Consider the following 9,635-nt stretch of genomic DNA (forward strand, 5'->3'; position numbering starts at 1 on the left):
TCATTATATATCCTTAATCTTAATATAATCTATAAAGAGAGAAAAAGAAAAACCTTGCACCTATCCAACCTTGCACCTATCCTATGTAAACTCATTCTCATATGTTATATTATATTGATTTCATGAATTTGAATATCATAAACAAAATTTAAAACAACAATAAACAAAATTTAAAACAACACCTATTTTTGAGTTCTATTACCTTGTTATTAGGAATCATATCCACAAGAGGATGAACAAGGGAGGAAGGATGGGCAAGAGAGCGCTCTAATGGGTAGAGAGAATCAATTCTATTAACTATCGTTGAAACCCTCAACCATTCATGCCTTTTTTGTTCATAAATTGATGTCCCCAAGTCAAGCTCTTGTTTATGCACTCACTTTTATGCATTTACGGCCCACCATCTGCCTAATGAATTTGGATCATACCATCTTGCCGCTCGACCTCCAATCCATCTCACTGAACCCGCTTAGTTTAGAATATGCAGTGTTGCGGCTTGCCAACTTCTTGTGAGTTGAAATCAATAGCATCATGGTTTTATTCACGCCCTTGTCTAATAAATTGGTAAGGATGGTCTCTTTGCTTTCCATGCCTTTGCATTTTGTGAACCACCTTCATTTAGACTATGAGAACCTTTGTTGGGCTAGCACGCGAGAAAAGCCAAAAGCAAAAAAAAAAAGGTGGCTGGTGGCTGCAATTGTATAGTCACTACCCACTGTTGTCATTGTGTTCGTGACATAAACAACACTGTAACTACAAATGCCCTTGGATGCTTTACAGGATCTGCAGATCTTGAATCCTCGAGCATAAAAACCCAAGTTGAATCCCATGTGACCATTCTCTAGGGTTAACAAGCTTGATGGGAGCTGAATTGTGAGCAGAGAAAAGATGAGCTGAATCTAACATGACCATTCCCTAGGGTTAGCAAGCTTGATGTGAGCCAAATTGTAAAAAGTGGCGTAAGAGTATCACTGAGGTGCGACAGATTGAAGGAGCCAATGGAGGAATAAGGGATCCCGCAAAAAGGCGAGGACCTGGTAGCTCTGCGCTTCTTGCCAAATGAACCTAAGAGAGAATGACAACAACACAGGTATCAGTGACACACGGAGTTCTGGGATGTCATCAACATTAAGAGGATGTCATATCATCGTGGACAAGTGGTCAAAGGATAAGCCCATGTGGTGGTGTTATTGCTCATGTGTGCGGGTATGGTACCATGAGTCCAAGTCGTGTCAAGTAAAATAACATGTGTCACATAAAAATTGTTTAAAAATGATCTAAACTTTTGTAATTTATATTTAAAAGCAATCTCTTTGCATTTACGTTTGAAAGCAATTTATTTGTATTTTATTGAAGCAACAAAGGATAACAATAAGTTTTACGATGTTGGGATTAGGGTTATTAGTTATCGAGCGAAATAGAGTAAGGCAGCTTCAAAATCAACCTAAGAGCAAAGACACTTCATAAACGACCTAAGAGCAGAGGCATGAATTCTAGAAGGTAAATCTATTAGTTAATGTGTTAAGTCTCTGATGAACAAATGTTTCAAATAGTCTTACCATTTGATCAACCACATTAGATTTTATGTACCCTTATAATCTATGCAACTTGTATAATTTTCCTATTTTTTGATTGTTTGAGAAAAACTTTCCAACAATCAACTAAATTAATCCCTTGACACAACTAACCTTAGCTAAATTAATCCCTTGACACAACTAAAAGGTTAGGAATAGTAGCATTATAGAATAATTTAGGGTTGAGCCTAATATACTATGTTGGTTTTTGCACTTATATAAGAAGAAATGGCTTCCATCGGAGAGAAGAAAGGTATTTTTATTGCCCAAGAGACAGGAAGTACCACAATAGTGCTTGACCCAATAGAGTGATATCGATAGGTTTCTGGAAAGCCACTGGCACAAACCCATCAATTTACTCATCTGATGGCACCAAATGCATTGACCTCAAGAAATCTCTTGTTTTCTACAAAGGGATATCATCCAAAGGAATCAAAATCGATTGGATGATGCATGGATTTCGTCTTCCAATTGCAATAGATTCTTGAGTACAATGACTATTTCACTTTCATATCAATTATTGTGGCCAATTTCAAAATCTAATGACACATGCATGCCAAATTGAAAATTTAGATGCTTAACGACTTGCTGGACTTTCTTGTGATGAATGATAATAATTCTCTGGTTAATTTACAATTTAAGATATAAAAGTTTCATTAGCCTGAAGACAATTTTCTTAACAGGTTTTCTAAACAGGTTTCAGGAATTAGTTGGACATTTGTTTTCTTAACGAGTTTTCTAAACAGGTTTCAGGGATTAGTTGGACATTTGTTTTCTTGTAGCCATTTGAGATACATTAATGCTATGAGCACCCAAGTATGATATTGGCATTACACACTATATATATTTGATGTCTTTCTTTCTCAATACTGCCTCAACATAATATTATTTACTTGATGCCTGGGAATGTAACATCACTCTACTTGGTGTTTTTCTGAGAAGTAAGTCCTAATACAAAGGTTAAAATATAACTAGAGAATACATGGATAGTTTCTATAATGTATATAGAGGAAACATCACTTATGTTCTTGATGGTAATAATGCAAAGGATAGCCTTAACAAGAATCTTGGGTTAATGTAGAAGAACATGCAAAAAATATGTTCTGTGTTGGTAAGGCCTTTTAGACGATTCATACATTAGGTAGTCATGAGAAATTCATACTACAACATTTCTTGACACAACTAAGATGTATTTTGCACAATTTTCTTAAATTTCCTAGTTTATTTTTCCAGTTCTATTCCTAACTGTAAAATGCTTGAAAGCATAAAGGCTTAAGTTTGACCTCCTCATCAAATTAGTCTGGGAAATTGATCAAGTGCTCAAAATTAGGCTCAAAAATCAAAGTGTCAGAATCTTGATAAACTTAGCTTCAGATCGAAGAGCTCGTCATTCTGATTCCAACGGTGTGAACGACACTCAAATCTGAGCTCATATGAAGAAGTTATAGCAAGTCAAAGTTTAGGTTTGACTTGCTCACATGGCAGGATTGTATGATGTGTTGAAGAAAGTGTAACTAGGTTCGGTCTTCATAATGACATGATCTTTGTATTTGATGTAATAAAAGAGAATAAATTATCTTTGTAATCTTGCTGCATGGGTTTCATGAGCAAGAGGTGTCATTAGGTGAAAGACTTCTTTTTGATGTCTTTAAAATTTATTTATATGTCAAAGAATCATGTCATGAGTCCATGTAAATGTGTACAAGTCTTCAACTAGTGTATCAACCCTCCAAACCAAGATCAATGCCTCAAATTAAGCCCTCCGAAGTCTGCAAGCGAAGCAGTAAGGAGATGATCATGTCGACTACAAAGAAATGAATTAAAATGTGTAAATACATGTCATGTCGGCTTGAAATAATGGACACGTCGGTTCATGAGTTAAGGTCGGCTTACATATATGGATGACCACTATAAATACCCATGAAGGGTAGACGAAAAAGACACAAAAAATTTCGGATGTCTGATGAGCCGCAGTGAAGGGTAAGCCGCAATCAAAGTTAAGGAGCCGTAATCAAAGTCATGGCTGTAGTGAAGAGGAGCCGCAGTAAGAGAAGATCTCACATTTTTCTGAGATATCAACAAGGTATAAGGGTGCAGGAAGGTGTGCTTCGTGTGGGTGCAGGAAGCTTGATCTCGTATCACCACAGGTAGACAAGAACTCGGGTTAGGAAGCCGTAGTTAAGGAGGCAGAAAGCATGCAATCAAAGAAGAAGATCTCACATGGAGAAGCAGAGTCTGATTGCACCTCGGCTAGGGTATTAGGTGCAGTCATGACCAGTCTTGGAAGTATAACATGGACGCAGATCTGATCTATATATACTACCTATGAATCAATGCTCGGATGGACAAGGAGGTAAAGATCTCGGATGAGGTTACTGCAGTAAGGTCTAAGCTATATAGAGACCTAACCTTTATAGTAACAGTATTCGCATTACATGGACAAGTATGACAAGGAGAAGTCATGGTATCTCTGTAGGATGCTAGGTACAAGAATGAGCAGTAATGGATCTACTCTTTAGGATCAACGAAGATCACATCCCTGCCTGATATGTTACAGTCTCGGCATAACTAGAATGATGAAGTAAGTCTCGATGATGACAGTAATACTCAGCATCCCTATAGAAGGAGATATACGATCTCATTAGTCTCTACTATATTCAGATCTAGTGATCTCCATATGAATATGATTTCAGAGACAAAGAATTGTAAGAAGTATTGGCATGACTATTACTGTCTAAGTATAATGAAAGGAGTAGTACAGTGAAGTGCTGTCATGGTCTTCATGGTGCAGAGATCCTAAAGACAACCATGGTGCAACAATGATAAATTAAATGATATTGCTACAGTAATGAAATTCTCAGTTATGCAACGATGTCAGAGGAGCAACAAGAAGATGATCCCAGCAGTGCTCAAGGAAGAGGATTGATGGTTTGGTCTTGGAGAGGCATATAGTGTCAAGGGTCATGGTCTTGGTATTCGTCAATGGAATCTCTATAAGAAGAATTTACGCATGGGTTTTCATCTCCAAGAGGGAGAGGTTTTGGCCCTGGAAGAAAGCCAATTACTTGTGTTCTTGTCTCTTTTGTTTTGATAGCAGTTTGATGAAGTTAACATACATATGCCAATAATGAAGTAAACATCAAGCTAAGATAAATTGTTTAAATACTTCACAAATTGTTTTCATGTAATGAAGAATCACCCTAATTATGATTGCCCCAGATTCTTCAACATGACGTGGCAAGGTCCTTTAGCGAATGGGGAAGCACCAAGTAGCAGGCCACCATTGGCCCTTGCATTTCGCAAATTGCATATTGCAGGCAGCTCGTGTTAAAGAATCGGCCCCAAGCAAGGTTAGGGTTGTGATGCGATAAACGCAATCACACTTCACAACATGGAAGGCATTGCAGAAATCGCCCCCCAACTTACCCGGGTTGCGATGCGATAATCATAATCGCACACCATAGAAGGTAGAGTCTCGCATTATGTTACCCGTCGGTTCTCCGCCGATTGCGATTTGCGAAAGGATCCCAGATGCGATGTGACTAAGAGTTACATTTAATAGTATCGTCGGGTTCACCATATCGCAATCGCAAAATCACATCGCCACATGCACAGACCATAAGACCGCCGGTTCTCACCGATTGCCATTTGCGATGGAGCTGCTGGAACCGTCGCCTTAACCGCCAGACCTAACTACCGTGTGACCACTCAGCCTTAACTGCGAGATAGGCGGGGAAGTTGGAGGGACCGCCAATTTCAGTGGAACTGCCAGAATTAGTTCCAGATAATGAATTTAACTGGCAGTTAGCCAAATTTGGAGGAGGAAATTGTGGAAAGACTGACCAAAGTCATAACTAAGGCATTTTTCCACCAAATTAGATGCAAAAGAGGCTAAATAGCTAATTTTGAGTATTCTGGACTGATTGGAGCAGGTTTCAGAAGCATTTTGAGCATTGTAAACACAATTTTTTACATTTTTGAGCATAATAGAGAGGCCCAAGCCATTGGAAGTTGGACCAAGGAGATGTAACCCAGGAGGGATGAACTCCTTTATCATGTGCTTGTTGTAATGTGTTTTTGAGGATGTTTTGTACATGTTTATGTTGCTGTTCAGTTTCTAATTTATGTTAAATTGCTCATAAAATTAACATAAAAACTCTTCATTTCACTTGCAAAAATTTATGAATCCTTAAGCACAATGAAAGCATTTTGTTTATAATTTGAGGAAGATCTTAGCATTGCTAACTAATATTCTAAATTAGATTAGAAATAATTATCTAATTCATATAGCTTTAATGTGCATGAAAGATATTATTGGAACATAGTATTATCCCAAGGAAAATTAGTAAATAATCAATTATGGTAGATTTTCGACAATGGAGATATTTTTAGCATGAAAGTGAGTTTATTCCTCAATTGAATTCATGGAGATAATCTAGGTTTTTAATTGGGTAGAAAAAAGTGAAATGAGGCCACAAGAGTAACAAATTAAAAGGTTAGAGAATGAGCAATGCCATATGATATGATACATCATGTTCCAAGTTACCAAAAGGATTCATTGATAGAAACTGAGATTGTCATCTTAATCAAGTGACTTGCTATACCAGGACTCTCCTCTAAACATTGCTAGGGGATGTACTAAAATAAAGAGAGAAATAAGTTGATAATCTTGCCCTTTGCCTTTTTTTGATCAAAATAACATGATTGTATTTATTTGCATATGTTTATTGAATGTTCTTTTGTCATTACCTTTTCCCCTTCTTTGTATGTTCAACAAAAAATTATAATACAATTCATTTTAGTGTGTGTTATAATATGTGGACTTCTCAATTGATATCTTAACCACCTTCAGTTATACTATTTCTTAATATCATTTTTGTATATATGTCAGGGTAGCGGAGAGATGGAAGTGACCAGATCCCCAACATAGAAGGCTATTCTTTTTTGGGCATTGAAGGTATTATGTTCAGTTACGTCTTCACTATGTCAAAAATATTAATGATTACTTATTGCTATGTTTCTGCTTTGTTCAATGAAACACCAACCAATAATTCAATTGTGACCATTGCTGTGTTCTTTTAGCTTGGAATGTGATGGGTGTATTCATGCATGTCCAGATCGTGTTTCTGTGTGTAATTAACTATCTTTTTCCTTTAATTAAGAAGTTATCAACTGTCACCAAATATATGTTATCGGTGTTCTTCTTGAACTTAAATGCATAGTCGTAGTATGACACTGAAGTGTACATATTCACTAGAAAGGAGCAGCAAAGATAATACTAGAGCCCTCCTAATAAGAATGGACCTATATTTGAGCCACCAACTTTACCAACTCAAATTCAAAATGTGAAGTTCCTAAACCAATGTATAAGACCTATATTTGAGCCCCCAACTTCATTAGCTCAAATTCAAAATGTGAAGTTCCTAAACCAAAGTATAAGTTTGTGGACCTAACTATACTAAAAATCACACCCTATTCTGATGATGCATCTTGTAACAACTGAAAAATTTCTTGAACACACCCAACCTGAGATGTGAACTCAACTTCACATATTGGGTTGCATACTCAGGTACACTTTTGCACTCAAAGTGAGTGTGAGAATCAAGTTGACGAAGATCCTTTTTTCTATAAAATTTCATATGCTTGCAATCATTCCTTTGGAATTATAAGTTCTGCAGTTAAAAAAATATGAATTGAGTTTATTATAGAGTCTCCTATAAACAAGAACACAAGCGTTTGAAACAATTCTTTCGGATTATTTTTTTTAAGTTAGTCTTTGTTGTGCAAACAACTAACATGTTAATTATATTAACAGGTTTTGTTAAAACTTTATCGATTTTGTTTTGTTACTATCTTACTAACTACTCTCAAAGAGCATCCTTCAACAAACTCAAAATGTTTGCTTATAAGAGCAACAAGTCAAGTGTCTGTAACTTGTCTTGTGTCGAGATCTAGAGATTTTAAGTGTTGTCAATCTAGATGGCCTTCACAAGACACTTTCAAATACTCAAAACACCATTACTATATTTCCACATAATATTTCAAATTGAAATCAAGTTCAGGAAAAATAAGACTTATTGTCGAAGTATCTCTAGTGTTCTCTTGTAAAATTCATTCAAAATGTAAAAAAATTGCACAATTCTCTGAAGTGGCAAGTTGCTACAACATACTAAATTTGGATCTGAAATACAATATATTAAATTTTAAGGACCAAGGAATAAATTTCCTTCCATGAAGGTAAATTTGAAAAGATGTGAACAAGGTTTGGTTTGGTCATAAGTTATAAAATGGAATCCTAGAATTGCATGCATAACGTCATCAAAGAAACTTGTCAATAGGTAAAGAGATGAAGTAATATGTTGTTCTGTTTGATGAAGATACTTCTACTAGTAATAGAACAAAAGCTCTTAACCATATTTTCACAGCTCTACCTTGAAACGACTGCAGGTCAATTACACTTTACTTGGATCAAAGTAGATTATGTGAAGATTAAAATAACAATTTTGTACTTCTATCAAATGTTATAATATTATTATACAATACTAATAATAATAATCATCAGTAGATTAAAGTTTTAAGCATTGCCAAAGCACTATCATATTAGTTATTGGTCATATTACAACCTTGAATAGTTGTTGACCTAAAGGTAGTTCGTTGTACAAACATATGTGCATCATGCACAATAAACTCTCTTCATCATACCCATAAACCCAAACTTCTAAAAGTGTTTTGATCAAATATGGAAATGAAGATATCTCCTTACTCAAATCACAAAACCATTTCCTTATATGTTACCTTTTCAAAGAAAGCACAAACATTTTCAAAGTAATAGCCTCATGGATAACATTAAAATTTGCAATAAACTTAATGAAGGATGTGAAAATTTGTGAAACTAGATGAGGACATCCACAAAACATTTGAGTATGCTCTAACCAAGTTTGGTGTCGGAGTCAATTTGGATATCTAGGAATGCATGTGAAGTTTACGATGCAAACAAGGGAAAAGGTTTTCTCATATTATTTCGTTAAGGGCCTACATGTTTTTGCAATATGATGCCAATTCACTTGCTGTCATTCTTTATTATACCATTTATGATATTATTCAATTTAAAGGCATATTCATTTGCCATGTGTTTTTTAGTAATGCCTTTCTCATTGTGCCAACAACATGAATGCCTTATATTTGATGATCTGCACCAATGAATACCTCAATTGTTTGTTTGAAACAATATTGTGGTAACAGGTTTCTTCAACTGTTGGATTGAAACAAACAATATTGTGGTAATAGATTTTTTCAAATGCTGGATTGAATAAGTTTATTCACATTAGTTTTTTAATTTTTAGCATTTTTATTTTTCACCTTGATGCAAATTTATATTTGATACCACTTGTTGATGCAAATTTATATTTAGTACCACTTGTTCCCCAAGGATGGATTTCTCTGTGAGCTGATTGTTATATGTTCATCGTCGACTGATTCAATGAACAAAACAGAGATAGGAGAGCAGGGTGTGTGAGCTAATTACAATAGCAATAATAAACATCTTGGCAGAGACTTGATGCCTCTGCAACCACTCTTATTTAATTTGTGATTGCTGTCACATATTTGAGGTGGATTGTCTCACAAAGCGGAGGGTAATTGTTATTCTATACCAATCATATTTTGTATTTCACATTATTTTTAAAGTGGATTGTATTTCACATCAGAGGGTAATTTAAATTAGAATTTTGTGTTTGGTAACCCACACAAATATCACAAAACTAACCCGTCACAATTTTAAGTTCACCATAAGCTTGATTTCATCAATGCCACCCTTAACAAGTTTAGCCAAAACATTTCGTTTACATTATTTTCTTAGATATTAATAGAATGAAGAGTAAAAAATAAATCCAAATGTTTTATTCCAAATCTAAGTTGGTATAGTCAAAGGCATTATCAACATCTTTACATTCTTTTCATAGATATTAATAGAATGAAGAGTAAAAAAAATCCAAATGTTTTATTCCAAATCTAAGTTGGTATAGTGAAAGACATTATCAACATCTTAAACATAGACCGAAG

The sequence above is a fragment of the Pinus tabuliformis genome, chromosome 6, assembly GCF_031772625.1.
Source record: "Pinus tabuliformis cultivar Carrire ecotype Pingquan chromosome 6, CPIR1, whole genome shotgun sequence".
In the NCBI taxonomy this organism is placed as follows: Eukaryota; Viridiplantae; Streptophyta; class Pinopsida; order Pinales; family Pinaceae; genus Pinus; species Pinus tabuliformis.